Raw genomic sequence first — 21,134 nt, 5'->3', positions numbered from 1 at the left:
ATTAATAAAGTAAGGAATTTTGTTCGATATGAAAACAATTATTTTATTATCAGGTGCATTTCAGATGTAAATGTAAACTGGACATTTGTGTGATTAATTTTACCCATTTTACTGAATTTGACTGAATGGTCACAAATTTTTTCTGAGTCATCGGAAATAATTTCTAAAGAAGTTCTGAGTATCTCCGTGTTTCGGAAAAAAATCTTGAATAAAAAATCTTCAATTTGATGAAAAAAAAGCCCAAATTTGATATTCGACTCCAAAAATTGTAAAAATAAATTTACAAGACCAGCGTCTTTTTCTAGACACACATTTTTTCTGAATCGTAAATAAATTCTAAAAAAGTTCTGAGTACCTCAGGAAAAAAAATTAAAAATCTCTATTTTAATAAAAAACTCCAATTGGATGAAAAAAGACCAAATTTATTAATCGATCCCAAAAACGATGTTAAAAAAAGTTATCAAGACCAGCGTCGTTCTTCAAGACGCAAATTTTTTATGAATCGGAAATAAATTCTAAAAAAGTTCTGAATACCTCAGTGGTTCGGAAAAGCTATTTTTTAATAAAAAAAAGCTCCAATTTAATGAAAAAAAGACCAAATTTGAAAATCGTCCCCAAAAATTGTCAAGTCCAGCGTCGATTTTCAAGACGCAAATTTAACTGACGAGTTTAGAAATTATTTTATGTAATTTATGAAATTCGACCTCGTTATATTAGTTAAATAATAATAATAATATTTAATAATAATATAATGAAAATATTTTTGTAATGATTTTATAACGAATTAAGAAAAAAATTGAATTTTTTCGTAAAACTTTCTTTAAAATAATTGAATTTTTGCAAAAGATTTTACTATAAAAAAAAATAAAATTGTTTTGAAGGATTTATTAAAATTCTAGAAAATAATTGTATTCGTTCGTCAATTTTTATAAAATTTTTTTTAAAAAAAATAATTGAATTTTTACAAAAAATTTTACTGTTAATAAAAATAATTGAATTCTTACGAAAAATATTATTTTTGAAAATAATTGAATTCTCGCGAAGAATTTTGATAAAATTTTTTAAAAATCTAATTAAATTCTTTTTGAAGAATTTCTTTGCATTTTTTTTAAATAATGGAGTTTCTTTAAAAATTTTAATTAAAAATTCTGAAAATAATTGAATTTTATGAACAATTTGTTTTAAGTTTTTAAAATAATTGTGTTTGTTAAAAATTAAAATTAAACATTTAATTATTGAATTTTATTAAAATTTTAGAAAGTAATTAAATTCTTTTGAAAAATTTTTAACGAATTAAAGAAAATTGAATTATTTCGTGAAATTGTTTTGAAAATAATTAAATTTCTGCAAAGAATTTTACTATTTATAGATACAATTGAATTGTTTTGAAGGATTTATTAAAATTTGAAAAAAAAATTGAATTTTGAAGAAAAATATTATTAAAAATTTTTTTTTAATTTTTTAAAAATTGAATTCTTTCGTGGAATTTTTTAGAAAATAATTGAATTTATGTAAAGATTTTATAGAGAATTAAGAAAAAAAATTGAATTCTTTCGTGAAATTTTCTTGAAAATAATTGAATTTCTGCAAAGAATTTTCCTATTTATAAATATAATTGAATTTTTTCGAAGGATTTATTAAAATTTTAGAAAGAAATTGAATTTTGTAGAAAAATATTATTAAAAATTTTTTAAAAATTGAATTCTTTCATGAAATTTTATTAAAATTGTATTAAAAATAATTGAATTTTTGCAAAGAATTTTACTATTTATAAATATAATAGAATTTTTTCGAAGAATTTATTAAAATTTATTTTATAAAATAATTAAAGTTTTTCGAAAAATATTATTAAAATTTTTTAAAAAAGTGAATTCTTTCGTGAAATTATTTTGAATATAATATTGAATTTTTTTTAACAAATTAAAAAAATTAAATTCTTTCGTGAAATTTTTTTTGAAGACAATTGAATTTTTGTAAAGATTTTATAACGAATTAAGACAAAAATTGAATTCTTTCATGAAATTTTCTTGCAAAAAATTGAATTCTTTCATGAAATTTTCTTGAAAATAATTGATTTTTTTCAAAGATTTAACTTTAAGAAAATAATTAAATTGTTTAGAAGGATTTATTAAAATTCTAGAAAATAATTGTATTCGTTCGTGAAATTTTATTAAAATTTTATTTAAAAATAATTGAATTTTTACAAAATATTTTAATGTTTATAAAAATAATTAAATTATCACGAAGAATGTTATTATTTACGAAAATAATTCAATTCTTGTGAAAAATTTTATTAAAATTTTTGAAATTATAAAACAAGAATAATTAATTAGTAATTGGATTTTTTTTAAAGTTTGAATATGAAATTATTGAAAAATTCATATTTAAAAATAAAAAATTTTGTAATTTGCATAATAATAATAAATTGATTATCACGTTCCTCGCTCTGGCGTGCATTACATTTGCTAGTAAAGAATATAATCGTGATTTATTTTTAATTCTTTTTTTTTGTAGAAATATAATTTTATAAATCAAATTTCTTTTGTTTGTTGCATATGAGACCCTCCTTTTCGGTTAAAGTTGAATGCATATAAGTATGGTTATAGTGTGTATAATGGAAATTAAATAGATGGCACATATATATAGAGAGATACTGACAGCTGCGCTAGATTCCGTGCGTGCGGTTGTAATCGAGGAACATCAAGATTTAAAATATGACTCGTGAAATGCATGAAAAAAATTTTTTTCTATTAAAATCCCTTCACACCTCATTAAATGACAAGCATAGCGAACTGAATGAAACGATTTTCTCTATATTTCACGATTCTTAGTCACAGCTAAGCTCATCTATTGAAATTCACAATGTGATTAGTGTGATGACGTTTCATATATACGCGTGTATATGCATTCCATAAAGTAAATTAATAATTTAGAATTTGAAAGAAAGAATACCTATCAGATAAAGAAAATTATTTCCACAGATTTATTTAATCTTTTATTATATCAATTATTTTATTTAGAAAAAAGTTTTTAGAACAGTTTTTTTTAATTACTCTGTTGCCCATCTATTTATTTTTTTGGTATGGAAAACAATTTTTTACCTTCTAAAAAATTGTTAAAATATACTCTTAGAAAATGTTTAGTTTTGGTGGAAAAAAAAAATTGAAAGAAATTTTTTTTCCACCCTCTGATGCATCGTGCCATTACTTAAAATAACAAAATAATAAAGTAAGAATATAAATATACTCTAAAAAGTAATAAACTCTCGTGATGTAGTTTTAAACAAGTGTTCCCTGTCTATTTTATTTTGCTTCATATCCCGTGTGGAAAAAAAAAGTTGTCTGCTTCTTAGAGGTTTTTTTTTCTCTCCCCCCACACACACCAGACGGAGACTTTTTAACCCTCTTCAACATCCACACATATAAAATTGTATGAGGGGTGAAAAACACATTTTGTAATGTTATATATGTATATATATATATAAAGAGGAAAGAAATGTTTTAAGAGGCGCCAAAGTCCCCTTGGGGGACACAATGTCATGTCAGTGAAAATATCAACTGAGAATTTGCGTAGATCGACATTGGAGAATGGAGACAAGTTCGATTTCAATGTTGAAAGGACCTCCATTTCCTGCGGGGTGGTGGATCTCTTGTTTCAAGTTTGGTTTCTCTGCGTCATGAAAACAGCTTCCTGTTTTATTTGCCCGTTGTCTAATGTTTCCTATAGCGCATACTATACAATATATCCATGAGGCGACGAGCTGATGACAACTTGACAGTATACAAGACTCTGATGAACCTGTCATGATTGACATGAATATAAACATATTTAATATTTTTTGACCTATTTTTTCAAGAATTCTAAAAATTTCCCCAAAACAGGGCTCAAACTAGGTTCGTAAATTCCCTAAACGTCCGTAAATTTGCTTGAAGTCCGTAAAAGTCAGTTTTTTTGAAAAAAGATCCGTAAAGTGCGTAATATGATTGAGAAAAGACGAAAATTTCGAAAATTGTTCGATATAATTCGGAGAATTTTAGAGAAATTACAAATAACTGCAGAAATTCAATTATTTGCAAAAGTAATAAAATTCTTCGCAGAAATTCAATTATTTAAAAAATTTTTAAAAATTCTAGTCAAAATTTCAATTATCTTTAGAAATACTTAAATTCTTCTCCGAATTTCAATTATTTTCAAAAATTTTAATAAAATACTTCGCAGAATTTCAATTATTTTTAATACAATTTTAATTAAATTCCTCAAAAAATGTAATTATTCTTAAAAATTTAATTAAAATTCATCAAAAGAATTCAATTATTTAAAAAATTTTTGATAAAATTCTTTATAAGAATTCAATTTTAAGAAATATTCAATAAATTAACATTCAATTAATTAATTAACAAACATTCAATATTCAATTATTATTTAGTTAAATTTGTTGATAACAATTGAATTATTAAAAGCATTATAGCGTGCATTTTTAGAAATAATTGAATCTTGAAAAGGTTTCAAATTAAAATCTTTGAAAATCTGGATTTTTCGTACTTTCAACTAACAATTATGTAGAATTAATTTTTTTGAAAAAGTTTAATAGAATTTTTCAATAAAATTATTTGAAGCTTTTATTTTCTAATCTACACTTAATTGAAGAATTTCCAAAATTCTCGTCAAAATTTCAATTATCTTTATAAATAATAAAATTCTTCTCCGAAATTCAATTATTTTCATAAATATTAAAATTCTTTTCAGGAATTCAATTATTTTCATAAATAATAATGCTCTTTGCAGAATTTCAATTATTTTTAATACAATTTTAATCGAATTCCTTGAAAAATGTATAGTTATTCTTAAAAATTTTATTAAAATTCGTCAAAAGAATTCAATTATTTCAAAATTTATTTGTAAAATTCTTTATGAGAATTCAACATTAAGAAACATGCAATTATTTAATAAATTGTTGTTTATATTTAAATAATTGAATTCTAGTATGAATTTAAAAAAAAATTCATTTAAAAATGGATTTCAATTAAAATTTTAGATAATAATTGATTATTAAATGCATTAGAGCGTAAATTATTAGAAATAATTAAATTTTGAAAAAGTTTCAAATTAAAATCTTTGAAAATCTGAATTTTTCATAATATTAACTAACAATTCTGTCGAATTCAATTATTTTCAAGAGTAGTAATATTCTTTGCAAAAATTAAATATTATTCAAAAATAATAAAATTCTTCTTAGGGATTCAATTATTTTCACAAATATTAAAACTCTCATCGCAGAATTTCAATTATTTTTAATACAATTTTAATCGAATTTCTCGAAAAATGTAATTATTCTTAAAAATTTTATTAAAATTCGTCGAAAGAATCCAATTATTTAAAAATTTGTTTTTAAAATTCTTTATGGGAATTAAATTTTAAGAAATATTCAATTATTTAATAAATTATTTATTTTTGTATTTAAGTAATTGAATTCCAGTAAAATTTTCTAGTTAAAATTGATTTAAAAATGAATTTCTCCTAAAATTTTTGATAATAATTGAATATTAAAAGCAATATAGTGTGGATTTTTAGAAATAATTGAACTTTGATTTTAAAAAATTTTTTAAATTTTTTAAAAAGTTTAATTGAATTTTTTATATTATATTTTAAGTTTTTATTTGAAGAATTTACGAATAATTGAAATTTCATAAAATTGAATATTGTAAACTAATTTACAATTTGAAAATTGTCAAAGAACTTTTTCGAAAATTATTAAAAATAATCGATTTAGAGAAGAATTTTAGTTAAAAATTCTTGAAAATAATTTTCACAAAATTTTTAAACCAATTCTCGAAAAGAGACTTCAAACAATAGACTGACAAAATTTTTGTTTTAATTTTTAAATTCAAATAAATTAAATTCATTTTATTTACTTATGAATTAATAATTGTTTATTTACTTATTTAGTTACTTCTTAGTTTAGTTATTTAGTTACTTCTTTGTTTACTTATTTATTTACTTCTTTATTTAGTCATTTCTTCTGTTATAGTTATAATTACTTTTTATTAAGAATTAATTTTAATTATAATAAATAAATTCCCAACGAGAAATGTTTCGTTTGAACCGATTGGTTGACTTGTTATGAATTTCTTCCATCTTGAGGGAAATTTTCGCAACGACACTACGTTTTCTTTGTGTTATTGTGTAAATTAATTAATTTAGAATTCCTCTGGCAAATGACGTTATATACAGCTAGAAAGAGAGAGGGAGAAAATGAGAGAGAGAAAGAGAGACTCTTATATACTTTATTCCCTGTCCCGCAAATATAATAAACGACCATGCGTTGACTTTGCTGAACTTTTGCCGACACTCAAGGGGTTAATTAAGCGGTCCTATGTAGTCTCATTATATATCCTTTCAGCATATTGTTCCCCTAACAATAAAAATATAATTATAAATTATTTTTTTAAAACAATTTCAAAAAAAAAAAATTACTACACTATTTATTACTGCTGACATGTAGTTTTTGAAAAATTATTCTTTCACTCGTCCTACGAAGTATTTTTCATTTTAATTTATTATTTTATTTTTTTTTATTATTTATAAGTTAAGTAAGTACTTTTATTATTTATTAGTTTAATATTATTATTATTTTTGTTTCTATTATTATTTTCTACATTGATAAAAAAATTTATTTAATTCAAATAACCGATTAATTTGAATATTATCAATTAAATATTTAGTTGAATCAAATAATATATTTAATTGACTCCAATAAATATTATTTGATTCAACAGGGTTGCCACAAATCAGGGAATTCAGGGAAAAGTCAGGGAAAGTAAAATTGGTCAGGGAAATTAGGGAAAGTCAGGGATTTTTATTAAAGTATAGTGGAAAAATTAAATTTGTAGGTTTCATAATTAATTTTATTTAATTTTTTAATGTACATATACTTAATTAATTATTTAAAATCATGAATTTATAGAAGAATTTTATTGAAAAAAATACTAAAAAAAATTGAATTTTAGGGAAGTTACAAATGTTTGCAAAAATTCAATTATGTTCAAAAATTTTAAATAATTCTCGTCAAAATTCTAATTATCTTTAAAAATAATAAAATTCTTCTCCAAACTTCAATTATTTTCATAAATAATAAAACTGATCATAGAATTTCAATTATTTTAAATACAATTTTAACCAAATTCATCGAAAAATATAATTATTCTTGAAAATTTTATTAAAATTCGTCAAAAAAATTTAATTATTCAAAAATTTGTTGATAGAAGTTCTTTATGAGAATTCAATTTTGAGAATCATTCAATTATTTAATAAATTATTTGTTTATGTATTTAAATAATTGAATTCTCGTTGAATTTTCTAATAAAAATTGATTTAAAAATGGATTTCAGTTAAAATTTTAAATTATAATTGATTAATAAAGCAATATAGCGTGAATTTTTAGAAATAATTGAATTTTGAAAAAGTTTAATTGAATTTTTTAAAAAATTATTTCAAGTTTTTATTTTCTAAATATTTAATTGAAGAATTTCCGAGTAATCAAAATTTCTTAAAATTGAATAGTAAACAAATGGATTTGAAAATTCTCTTGAAACTTTTGCAAAAATTATTAAAAATAATTGATAATTGTTCAATTATTTCCTTCAAAGAATTTTAATAAAATTTTTGAAAATAATTACATTTTTCAAAGAATTTACTTAAAATTTTATTAAAAATAATTGAAATCCTGTGAGGAATTTTATTATTTAGGAAAATAATTGAATTCTTGAAACGAATTTTTATTACATTTTTTTTAAATAATTGAAATCTTGTGAATTATATTTTTATTTATGAAAATAATTGAATTCTTACAACAAATTTTATTACATTTTCTTTAAATAATTGAATTTTTTTGAGAAATTTTATAAAAATAGTAGATTTTGAAAATATTTTAATTTCAGCCTAGAATTTCATTATTTGTGAAATGTAATTGAATTTTTGCTAAAAATGTTTGCAAATAATTACATTTTTTGAGGAATTTATTTAAAATTGTATTAAAAATAAATTAAATCCTAGGAAAAATTTTCTTATTTATGATAGTAATCGAATTCTTTCAACAAATTTTATTGCATTTTTTTAAATAATTGAATTGATGTGAAAAATTGTATTATATACTTATAAAAATAATTGGATTCTTGCGAAGGATTTTATTAAAACTTTTGTAAATAAGTTAATTTTTTTTTGAAAAATTTTATTGAAATTTAAACTATTATAAAACTTATTGAATTTCAAAAGGTTTAAATTTTAATTTTTTTAAAATCTTAATTACTATGGAAAAATAATAATTAAATATTTATTTAAAAAAGTAATTATTGATGTCTTTTTTAATAATTTTGCAATTGAAAAAATTCGTAATTAAATGTAATATGAACATTTTTTTTAATATCTAATCATTTTGAATCAGAATATTCTTCAGGGTCAGGGAAAAGTGAAAATTTGGTCTGTAAATCAGAGAAAAGTGGGGGAAAAACAAAATTAACTTTTTGTGTCAACCCTATTCAAGTGAATATTTAATTAATGATAGTCAATTAAATATTTGAATTTGAATTTAAATTTGAATCAAATAAATTTTTTTTCAGTGTATTTTATTTTATTTAATAATTTTTGGGTTTTTGTGTTTGGAGCAGTTTTTCATGGAGTGACTTTCTGTTGTTTTTTGGGATATTGATTTTTTGAGGGAGTAAATATTTTTTATTCTTTGTTTCAGTTACATAAATTTTGTAAGTTTCCAATGCAACTTTCAGTTAAGATTGAAGAACCATAATGTCAGGTTTTCTTCAATTTTTATCTGTACCATTGGTCTCTTTAAACTTTGAATAAGAATAAATTCCTCTTTGGAGTTTTAGTTCAATGCTCTTTTCTCTCTCTCTCTTTTTCTCCCCTTGAATTTTTCTCACTTTCTCTATCTATCTATCTATCTAGGTTTTCAAACTCAGAAAAGCGACCCACATACATTACCAGTACGCGAAACTCTCCCACGCGGGCGAGCAGAAGAAGAAATTTTTAATCGAGAAAGTTTTGCGAAGCTCGAGCTTGGGTGTAATGGTAATCACGCGATGTTTTCCTCATCCGAGTGAAAAGACAGAAAGCAGAGAAGAAAAGAGAAAAAAGTCAATTCAGTCTTTGAAAAAAGAAATCCCCTTTTTTTTATAAAAGAATCTCTCATTTGCAAAAATTGTCTTTTTGTATAATTTTTAATGTTGGGGAAAAAATATTTTTTATTTTAGGAAAAATATTTTGTTTGGAATTTATTTTAACAAAAACAAAATTTTTTTCTTGACTAAAGGATAAAATATACACAGAAAAAAGTGAGTGTCATTTTAACACTGAATTCGGTGTTAAAAGTGTCTGCATCAAACTTTAGCTCGGAAGTGTTATTTTAACACCGAAAATAAGGTAAATTTTCTATTATAGAAAATTTATCCTCACTAAAATTACCCTACCAAAATTTACCCGCATCAAAAACAACACTCGCTTTTCTCTGTGATAAATTTTTATTTTTTTCTTGACAGTATAGAAACAAACTTTGTATATTATATTTTTTAAATAGAGAAAGAAAAATATTTTTGTTTTTCAACAATGAAATAGAGAGATAAATGTAATTAAATTTACGTTCCTTAGAAAGTTGTTGGGTAGTGATGACAAAAAGGGAAGATATAATAGATGACGACATCGTCAGGCATTCGTGCGTTGCGTTTTGTTTTGAGAGAAGTTTCCTCGCGACAGAACTTTATTTATACGAGACTAATTGGTGTAATTTTCATCATCACGTTCTGTTGTAAACGCCACGAAAGCAATTCGACTTCCTTTCTACTTTTCCATCTCTCATACTGCTTTTTGTAACTTTGTCTTATTTTAGTTTGCACGCACAATAGTTTTCTGTTTATTTGTCTATTTACAAATTAATCTGCTGACACTTGCTTGTTAGTGTAAAACAAACGTTTAGAATCACTAGCTATCAGAGTTATGCAATTTCTCTTTTGATTTCTATTCTGTATTTAAATTATATAAAGAAATATATAATTTTTATACTGCAAATAATTTTTCGTGACAAAAATACAAGAAATCAGATTTAAACTTTTGCGCCATAATATCTTGGAGTGGCGCTGTAGTCTACTAGCCATTTTAAAGTCGCCATCTTGAAATTTAAAGTTCTATTATTTATCAGAGTTGCCACAGGTCAGAAAAATCAGGGAAATGTCAGGGCATTTTATGAAAATTACTAGAAAAAATTGTCTTTTTTGTTTGCCTTATAAACTATAAAATTACCACGAATTCTAATAAAAAAAACTTAAATTTTTTTCCATTTTTAACAATAATTTCTTTTTCAATAATTTAATTAAATATTAAATAACTTAATTCTTGAAGAACTATCATAAAATTATCATTTATAAATTATTTAATGAATAATTTTACTTAAATACAAAATTAATTGAATTTTAAAAGAGTTGCGTTTACAATTTTCATAAATAGATGAACTGCAAAATGTTTTAATTTGAAATTTATAAAAGAATTTTGGTTAAAAACACTAACAAAAACTTGAATATTGGATGAGTTACAAATGATTCTAGAAAATCAATTATTTTCAAAAGTAATAAAATTCTTCTCAAAAATTCAATTATGATCAAAAATTTTTAAAAATTTAAGTCAAGATTTCAATAAGGTTTAGATATAATTAAATTCTTCTCAGAAATTCAATAACTTTCAAAAATTTTCCCCAATTCAATGATTTTCAATATCTACTATTTTAATAAAATTTTCCAAAATAATTCAATTATTTAAAAATATTTTAATAAAATTCTTCTCGAAAATTCAATTATTTTCATAAATAATAAAAATTTCACAGGAATTTCACTATTTACAAACTTTTCATAAATTTCTTCGCCATAATTAAATTATTATTTTCACAAATCATAAAACTTTCTAGCAGGGATTCAATTATTTTCATAAATAATAAAACTCATCGCAGAATTTCAATTATTTTTAATACAATTTTAATCGAATTTCTCACAAAATGTAATTATTCTTAAAAATTTAATTAAAATTTGTAGAGAAGAATTCAATTATTCAAAAATTTGTTGATGAAATTCTTTGTAAGAATTCAATTTTAAGAAACATTCAATTATTCAAGAAATTATTAATTTTATTTTGTATTTAAATAGTTGAATTCTCGTAGAACTTTTTAATGAAAATTAAATTAAAATTGAATTTTAATTAAGAAAATGGCGCTAATGTATGTAATAGAGTGTGACATGGGGGACGGGAGGGTAAAAAATGGCCAGAAATAGTGTGACGTAATATGTGGATGGCCCCTTGAAGAATTTTCGAATAATCGATGAAATTTTGTAAAATTGAAATGTAGATAAATATATTTGAAAATTCTCAAAGAACTTTTTCAAGAGTTTTTTAAAATAATTAATTTAAAGAAGAAATTTAGTTAAAAAAGCTAAAAAAAATTAATTTTGGAGAAGTTACAAATGATTTGCAGGAATTTAATTCTGTTCAAAATTTTAAAAAATTTCAAGTATTTTTATAAATAATAAAATTCTTCTGCGAAATTCAATTATTTTCATAAACAATAAAATTCTTTGTAGGAATTCAGTTATTTTCATAAATAGTAAGACTCATCGCAAAATTTAAATTATTTTTAATACAATATTTACTCAAATTTCTCGAAAAGTGTAATTATTCTTAAAAATTCAATTAATATTCATCCAAAGATTTAAATTGTTTATAAACTTGTTGATCAATTTTCTTGATTTATTTGTTTATTTAAATAATTGAATTCTCATAGAAGTTTTTAATGAAAATTGATTTAAAAATTATTTTTTGTAAAAATTTTAGATAAAAATTGAATATTAAAAGTATTGTAGCTTCAATTTTTAGAAGTAATTGAATTTTGAAAATGTTTCAAATTAAAATCTTAAAAAATTTGAATATTTCATACTTTTAAGTTTTAACCAACAATTCTGTACAATTTATTTTTTTGAAAAACTTTAAATTGAATTTTTTAATTTATTATTTTTAATATATATTTAATTGAAGAATTTCTAAATAATCGAAATTTCTGTAAAAATTGAATTATAAACAAATGAATTTGAAAATTCTCAAAGAACTTTTTAAAAAATTATTAAAAATAATTGATTTCAAGAAAAGTTTTAGTTAATTTTTTTTTTTTGAAAAATTTTATGGAAATTTGAATTATTATAAAACATGAAGATATGAATTACTCCGAGTCGAAGACTCATGTTTTATAATAATATTCTTAAGAGTTATTGAATTTCAAAAAGGTTTAAATTTGAATTTCTTTTGAAATCTTAATTACTATGGAAAAATAATAATTAAATATTTATTTAAAAAAGTAATTATTGATGTTTTTTTTAATAATTGTGCAATTAAAGAAATTCGTAAATAAATGTAATAGAACTTTTTTTTTTAGTATCTAATCATTTTGAATAAGAATATATATTCTTTAGGGTCAGGGAAAAAGTGAAAATTTTGCCTAGAAATCAGGGAACAGTTAGTGAAAAACAAAACTAAGTTTTGTGGCAATTCTGCTGTTTCAACTATAACATTGAGATGAGATATTGCAAATTAAAAAATATTAACAGTAGGTTTCGATTAAAAATATGCAAGTGTCTTGTTCCTCACTCACAATAAATTTATTGCTTGCGCAAAGATTAATTTTCCACTTGATTGAATTAATTACAAATTGCATGTAAGGGAAGATGGTGGTCAATTAGTGAAACATTGATTCAAGTTTTGCATCAAGGATGTATAGATATATGATCATGTTATTTGCTTTCTGCTGTATAAGCAAATTCTACGTCACTGGGGCATTATATTGGGACCTGATAGTGAGAGACCGCTTGAAGAGTAGATTCGTGTTGCTGTGATTAATGCTAACTGCAAGCGAGAGAGAGAGAGAGAGAGAGTCATCCCTTCCAATGGACCATATTCACCCTCCACGGCTGGGTAACAGATGTACCCCCTATTAATCAATCCGATCCTCCTTCCATTCATCCAAAACCCTACTCTCGTTCACTGACTAGTCTCTCATATCATCGCTCAATCCCCAACTCGCACCCTTTCGTGTTCGCGTCGCTGTCCACCTTAACCATATCTTGTCAAGGAAACCTTATGCTTTTCGTCAAACGACATCATCAACACGATTCAATCTCATCTGATTGTTCGTCCATCGATGAACTCCATATGTATACATAAACAGAATAACCAAACTTTATCGCATATAGAATTTCATCTCAAACATCACGCTCAATGAATAGAATGGGTTCATTCGAGTGAATACAGTTTACCACTAAATAGCTCTAGGGTTCGGAAAAAAGTTGACTCCAACCGTTTGACGAAAATTCACTTTTGCTTTGGTGGAAAAATAAATGGGTTTTATTTTCGTAATTTGATTACTCTCTTACCCCCAAATAGTAAACCACCAGCATCGTTGACCTTTATCGTTTAGAAAATTCACTAGACTAATGCTTCTATTATAGCATAACCATATATGGGTCATTCTCCGCGTAGCGCACAATTTAATGTCCCTCATGTTTTTTAAGAAATCAGTTTCATACATTCTAATAAATTCAACGTGGATAACTTATTTCCATGATAACAAATAAAAGTCTATAGTCGTTTTCATTTAAAAGTTTATAATTTTACTGAAAAATCTGTTTTAAGGTGACAAAACGTCATGGTGTGATCGCAGTCCCCACTACCATTTCATATATAAAATGTTATTTTTTTTAGTAAAATATAATAATAAATATAATGAATATTGACATTTTCTTGTTGTCTAAATTAGTAGAATTGAAAAAAACAAAACACTTATGGAAAAAAAAAATTTATTTTTTAATATTTTTGTAGATATTTCTTGTCCCCCGTTTTCGCGTCATGGTATCATCACTTTGTAAAATTGCCTAATTTACATAAAAAATCAAATCGAAAAATTACTTAACATTAATAAAAAGCATTAATAAACTCTCCTAAGTAAATTACTAAAAAAGAAATTAATAAAAAAATTTATTTTTCTGTTTTATATGTGTTACAAAAGCATGAAAGTTGCATAGGGAATCACAGAATCGTCATGGTCGAATCATAATAATATATATTTGCAATGAAATGAATAATTATTTATATTTTACCTCAAAACAAGTTTAGTAGTATAAAGTAAGTGAAAACAAAAAACGTGGAAAAAAAGAATTTTTGAAATCGATAATAATTTGCTTAAAAAATTAGTTTTTCTTGGGCGTCATGGTCGAATCAGAGCGTCATAGTGTAATCAATTTTACATGGGTGTTTATTGTAAAAGAGAAAATTATAATTATTTTGTCTTGCCCACCACGAATATTTCGTTCTTGAATATTGAACTTTAAAATTCTATATCGACTTCTACTTAATTTGAAAAAAAAAATGTCAAAAATAGTAAAATCCAAATTGTGCGCTACGCGGAGAATCACCCATATAGACCAAACATAATGTACAACTTTAATGAAATTTAAATAATTTTTTCCCTTTTTAAAAAAAATTCTGAAAAACGCTTGAAAATCCTTAATGCAGAGCTCAAAGTAGGTCCGTAAATCCCGTAAAAGTCCGTTTTTTTGAAAAAAGGTCCGTAAAGTTCGTAATTTGATTCAAAAGGGATGAAAAGTTCGTAAATTGTACGATATAATTTGGAGAAGTTTAGAGAAATTACAAATGATTGCAGAAATTCAATTATGTTCAAATATTTTTAAAAATTCTCGTCAAATTTTCAATTATCTTTAGAAATAATTAAATTCTTCTCCGAAATTCAATTATTTTTAAAAATTTTAATAAAATTCTTGGCAAAATTTCAATTATTTTCCTCAATTCAATGATTTTTAATAAATATCTATACTGTTCTAATAAAATGTTCCAAAAGAATTCAATTATTTAAAAAAAAAGTTAATAAAATTCTACACAAACCTTTAATTATTTTCAAAAAATAATAAAAATTCCACGGGAATTTCATTATTTACAATTTATTTTTTTATAAATTTCTTTGCAATAATTCAATTATTTTCATAAATAATAAAATTTTTACAGAATTCAATTATTTTCGTAAATAATATAATTTTGTAGGAATTCAATTATTTTCATAAATAATAAAACTCATTGCAGAATTTCAACTATTTTAAATACAATTTTAATCGAATTCCTCGAAAAAATATAATTATTCTTAAAAATTTTATTAAAATTCGTCAAAAGAATTCTATTATTTAAAAATTTGTTGGTAAAATACTTTATGAGAATTCAACTTTAAGAAACATGCAATTACCGTAAGTGAGGCTAAATTCGCTCAATTTTTCAATTCTTTTTTAAATAACTTCGGGAAACGATGAAAATAAACATTGGCACTGAAAATATATAATCTTTAACCCTTTATCTTTCCTATTACTGCATAAAGAAATTAAAATATGTTGCAGAAAATTATTTATAAGCCGTTTTTTTGTGAGCGACTTTACCTTTAAATGATGGGTAAATTCGCTCACCATTATTATTCTGGCAAAATATATTATAATCTACAAAAATGAAACTAAATATTCTTTAGAATCAATAAAGAAAAAAATTAAGAACAATATACAAAGTTATTGGAATAAATATTTAATATTGTTTTATCAATAAGTAATTAGATTCAATCATTCAATCAAACGTACTCATAACCATAAAAAACAAGGTTAAGTTTGACAGTTTAGTGCTTAAACCGTTTTAAATCGTTTAATTTTCAGTTATAAGAGTACTATTATTTAAAAAAATCGAATTATAAATTATAGTAATTAACATACTTAAAATATCCAGGCCCAAACATCTTTTTTGTAGACTTATTTCCTGAGCGAATTTACACAACAAATTTGAATTTTTTTTAAATTGATTTTTTGCAGAATCTGTTTATTGCTTTAATTTTTGTGCTTTATGAAAATCATGTTGGAGATACAGGAAATGTAATGTTCAGAAGTATTCAACTTAAAAACTTTGAAGTAAAGCTTTATTTCCTACTTTTTCATACTACTTGTTCAATATGAAAATTATTCACTTGTGTTTTAAATATAATTTCTACTGAAAGTTACCAATGAATTTGCTGCAAATAAATTTTAAATTAAAGTTTACCATTTATATTAACCAAAACAATTGTAAATCTTAAATATTTCTGTCTAAAAAGTATGTTAATCGAATTTTAAAAAGAGACATCGGTTGAGCGAATTTACCCTACATGAGCGAATTTAGCCTCACTTACGGTATTCAATAAATTGTTTTTTTTTATTTTAATAATCGAATTCTAGTATGAATTTTTTAATAAAAATTCATTTAAAAATGGATTTCAGTTAAAATTTTAGATTATAATTGATTGTTAAAAGCATTAGAGCGTAAATTGTTAGAAATAATTATGTTTTGAAAAGGTTTCAATTAAAAATTTTTGAAAATCTGAGTTTTTCATATTTTTAATTAACAATTCTGTGGAATTAATTTTTTTTGAGAAAGTTTAATAAACTCATGATTTTTTAAAAAAATTTAAAAAATTTTTATTTTCTAATATTCTCTAATATTGCAGAAATTCAATTATTTTCAAGAGTAATAATATTTTTCGCAAAAATTAAATATTGTTCAAGAATAATCAAAATTCTTCTCTTAGGGATTCAATTATTTTTAATAGAATTTTAATCGAATTTTTCAAATGAATTCAATTATTCTTAAAAACTTTATTAAAATCGTCAAAAGATTTTAATTATTTAAAAATATGTTGATAAAATTCTTTATGGGATTTGAATTTTAAGAAACATTCAATTATTCAGTAAATTATTTATTTTTGTTTTTAAATAATTGAATTCTATTAGAATTTATTCTAATAAATATTGATTTAAAAATTAATTTCAGTTAAAATTTTAGATAATAATAATTAAATATTAAAAGCAACGTAGCGTGTATTTTCAAAAATAATTGTATTTTGAAATTTATTTATTTATTTTTTGAAAAAGTTTAATTGAAATGTTTTTATATTATTTTAAATTTTTATTTGAAGAATAAAAGAATTGAAGAATTTACGAATAATTGAAATTTCGTAAAATTGAATTGTAAACAAATGAATTTGGAAATTCTCAAAGACCTTTTTCATAAATTATTAAAAATAATGGATTTAAATAGAAGAATTTTACACAGTAAAAAAAAAGTCTGACTCCGTTTACACCTTAAATTCAGCCCATGTATTTCACATAAGTCTGTCCTTGTTTAACGGGGCTGACTCCGTTTACATCATAAATTCAGCCTCAAAAATAGGCTGAAAGTAAAACTTTTTTTTTAGTGTGTAGTTAAAAACACACGAAAAAAAAATTTAATTTTGGAAAAGTTACAAATTATTGCAGAAATTCAATTTTTTTAATACAATTATTTTAATCAAATATCTCGAAAAATGTAATTGTTCTTTAAAATTTTATTAAAATTCGTCGAAAGAATTCAATTATTTAAAAATATGTTGATAAAATTCTTTATTGGAATCGAACGTTAAGAAACATTCAATTATTCAGTAAATTATTTATTTTTGTTTTTAAATAATTGAATTCTATTAGAATTTATTCTAATAAATATTGATTTAAAAATTAATTTCAGTTAAAATTTTAGATAAATGAATATTAAAAGCCTTATAGGGTGAAGTTTTAGAATTAATTTAATTTTAAAATTAATTTTTTTGAAAAAGTTTAATTAAAATTTTATTATATTGTTTTATGTTTTTATTTGAAGAATAAAAGAATTGAAGAATTTACGAATAATTGAAATTTCGAAAAATTGAATATTGTAAACAAGGGAGCGTTCACAAATGATGTCACGTTTTTTTTTGGGGGGGGGTCTCTACTAAACGTGACACAATGTATTTTTTCATGTGAAATTGCATGAAATTGCGTGACAGGGGGGAGGAGGGGGGTCTAAAATCCCGAAAAATTGCGTGACATCATTTATGAACGCTCCCCAAATGGATTTGAAAATTGTCAAAGAACATTTTTGAAAATTCTTAAAAATAATTGATTTAAAGAAGAATTTTAGTTAAACATACTTGAAAATAATAATTGAATTAATAATGATTTTATCACTCGGTCATCTTTAATTATTATATTATAAAACATGAAGAAATCGATCACTAAATCGATCTTTAAGTAAAATGTTCTTTCATTTGACTCAGACTGGTTATATTTTTGTCAGTAATATTGGTCCGTAATTTTTCATTTTTGGTCCGTAAAGTCCGTATTTTTAAATACTTTCACTGGTTCGAACCCTGTTAATGTGGTTTTCCGCCTGCTAGAAAAAACAGTAAAAAATATTATTCCCTTTGCCTAAGTCATTTTTTTAATTCAACACTGTACCTCCTTTTTAAAAAAAGTAATTTATGATAAATTTTCCCCATCTGATGGGAAGAGAAATCAGTGTTTAAATTAATTAATAAAAGAGGAAAGGGGGGAAATTTTTTAGGCGTGACTGACTTGTCGTTCGTTATAATTAAGGACCGCCCAGAATGCGAGGAAGGCCCTGGCAATTTTATGCTTTTTAAACAGTCTGAGGTAGGGGAGGGGGCGGGACACCATTGTACACAAACACTTGGCATAACATTAAACGTTAACAATGCATGTCTCTTATTCAATTTATTTCTTCAAGCTCTTCTCTTTTTTTTTGTTCCTTGATATAAATGACAAATAAATTCCATTGCAATTAATTAAAGAAAAATAAAAATACCGAGGTAGGTACTTTTTTTTATTTTCACTATGATGTGCGCGCGTTAAGTGCCTTTTGCGTTGCGTTAAGTTTCTCGCAATATTTTTACGTCCATTAAGTACGCCCATTACGGAAACAATGTTGGAAAGTTTTTTGCCTTTCTCTATACAGTGGACAGGGTACAGGCAAAAAAAAAAAAAGTAGAAACACCCCTTGGCACTAAACAAGATGCAATATATCCTAGACTGTTGTTGTTGTTACTGTTTTTTTTCGAGTTGAGAGAATTTTCTGTTTACTTTCAAGTTGCGCTTTTCCCGCAAAAAAGAAATTCATTTGTCGTTGAATAAAAATTCTCTGGTAAAATTATTTTATGTGCTTTATTATTATTTTTTTTAATGGGATCGGGAGAGGAAATATTCACAATATAAAGCGTATGATGGAAAAATTCCTCTTTATGACGTACGAAAAAGTTGAGGATCAGAGGTATTGAAATAAAACTTTCATGGAGAGGGAGAGAGAAAGAGAGAGAATTGTTGTGCATGTTTTTAGCATAGTTTCCCGTCGAGCTTTTTCTACACAAACATTCCACATACCTTGAAAGCGTCCATAGAGAAAGGTGAATATGCAAAAAAAAGAAAAACTTGTCTCGACATTAACCACAAATTTGAAAATCGAAACGTTCAATTTTATTGTTTAAAAAACAAGCCTGTACCTCAGCGGAAAAATATCTGAAGTTAAGGAACATTGGAATTTAGTTAAAGGATCATCAAATCCTCCCCAAAATAAAAAATTTTTTTACGAAACATAAATTAATTGACGGTGAAATTAAAATTAGTTACCTGGAAACCTGAAAAACCTAAATATGTCAGGGAATTTTATAAACCTTGAAAAAACCTGTAAAAGTCAGGGAATTTTTAACGAAATCCTGGAAAATTGTTATTTTCTAAAGTTATTGTATGTTTATTCTTGAAATCTAATTTTACTTAAATATTTCAAAATTAATTCAATTTTAAAGGAGTTGCGTTTATAATTTTCATAAGGTAGATATGAACTTCAAAAGATTTTAGTTTAAAATTTTGTAAAATTCCACTTTTAATTGAATTTAATTAGAAATTTTAAAAAACATAGATTTTAAAAAAAATTGTATAACTAAAATTCTCCTGAAATTAGTTAAATTTTTTAAAATATATTTCATTGATTATTAAAAATAATGGATTCATGGAAGAATTTTAGTTGAAAACACTAAAAAATATTGAATTTTGAAGCAATTACAAATGATTGCAGAAATTCAATTATTATTTTCAAAATTAGTAAAATTCTTCTTAGAATTTCAATTATTATAAAAAATTTTAATAAAATTCTTGGCATAATTTTAATCAAAATCTATCCTCAATTCAATGATTGTTAATATTTTACTACTCTAATAAAAATTTCCAAAAAAATCCAATTAATTAAAAAAAATTTTAATAAAATTCTACGCAAACATTTCATTATTTTCATAAATAATAAAAATTTCACAGGAATTCAATTATTTAAAAATTATTATTCAATTATTTTCATTAAATAATATTTTTTAATCGGATTCAATTATTTTCATAATTAAAAAAAAACTTATCCAGACTTTCAATTCTTTTTAATACAATTTTAATGTAATTCCTCGAAAAATGTAATTATTCTTAAAAAATTTATTAAAAGTATTATTTTTAAAACGTTTTTAACTAAATTTCTTCAAAGAATTAAATTATTTTCAAAAATTTTAATGAAATTTTTTGTAACAATTCAATTTTTTTCAAAATAATTTTAATAAAATTCTTGACAAAATTGCAATTATTTTCAAAAACTTTCCTCAATTTAATGATTTTTAATATCTAATACTTTAATAAAATTTCACAAAAGAATTCAATTATTTAAAAAAAATTTTAATAAAATTCGTCTCAAGAATTCAATTATTTTCAAAAGTAATATAATTTTTCGCAAAAAGTCAATTATGTTCAAAAATTTACAAAAATTCGCGTCAAAATTTAAATTATATTTATAAATAATAAAGTTTTTCTCCGAAATTCAATTATTTAAAAAAGTTTCAATAAAATTCTTGTCAGAATTTCAATTAGTTTTAATATTATTTTCTTCAAATTCCTCGAAAAATAAAATTATTCTTAAAAATTTTATTAAAATTTGTCAAGATGAGAATTCAATTGTTTAAACATTTGTTTTTAAAATTCTTTATGAAAATTCAATTTTAAGAAACATTAAATTATTTAATAAAATATTTATTTTTGTATTTAAATAATTGAATTATAGTAGAATTTTCTAATAAAAATTTATTTAAAAATGAATTTCAGTTTGAATTTCAGATTATAATTGAAAGC

At 22.8% G+C, this 21,134-nt stretch overlaps 1 long non-coding RNA gene across 1 annotated transcript in view; it reads left to right on the top strand.

Moving 5' to 3' along the window:
- LOC122508381 overlaps positions 1–21,134 on the top strand; it is a 57,857-nt gene that overhangs the window by 1,105 nt on the left and 35,618 nt on the right. The window lies entirely within an intron of this gene.

The sequence above is a fragment of the Leptopilina heterotoma genome, unplaced genomic scaffold (genome assembly GCF_015476425.1).
Source record: "Leptopilina heterotoma isolate Lh14 unplaced genomic scaffold, ASM1547642v1 Lhet_114, whole genome shotgun sequence".
Classification (NCBI taxonomy): domain Eukaryota; kingdom Metazoa; phylum Arthropoda; class Insecta; order Hymenoptera; family Figitidae; genus Leptopilina; species Leptopilina heterotoma.
The sequence above is the reverse complement of the archived record's forward strand: the minus strand, read 5'-3'. Positions and strand labels throughout refer to the sequence as shown.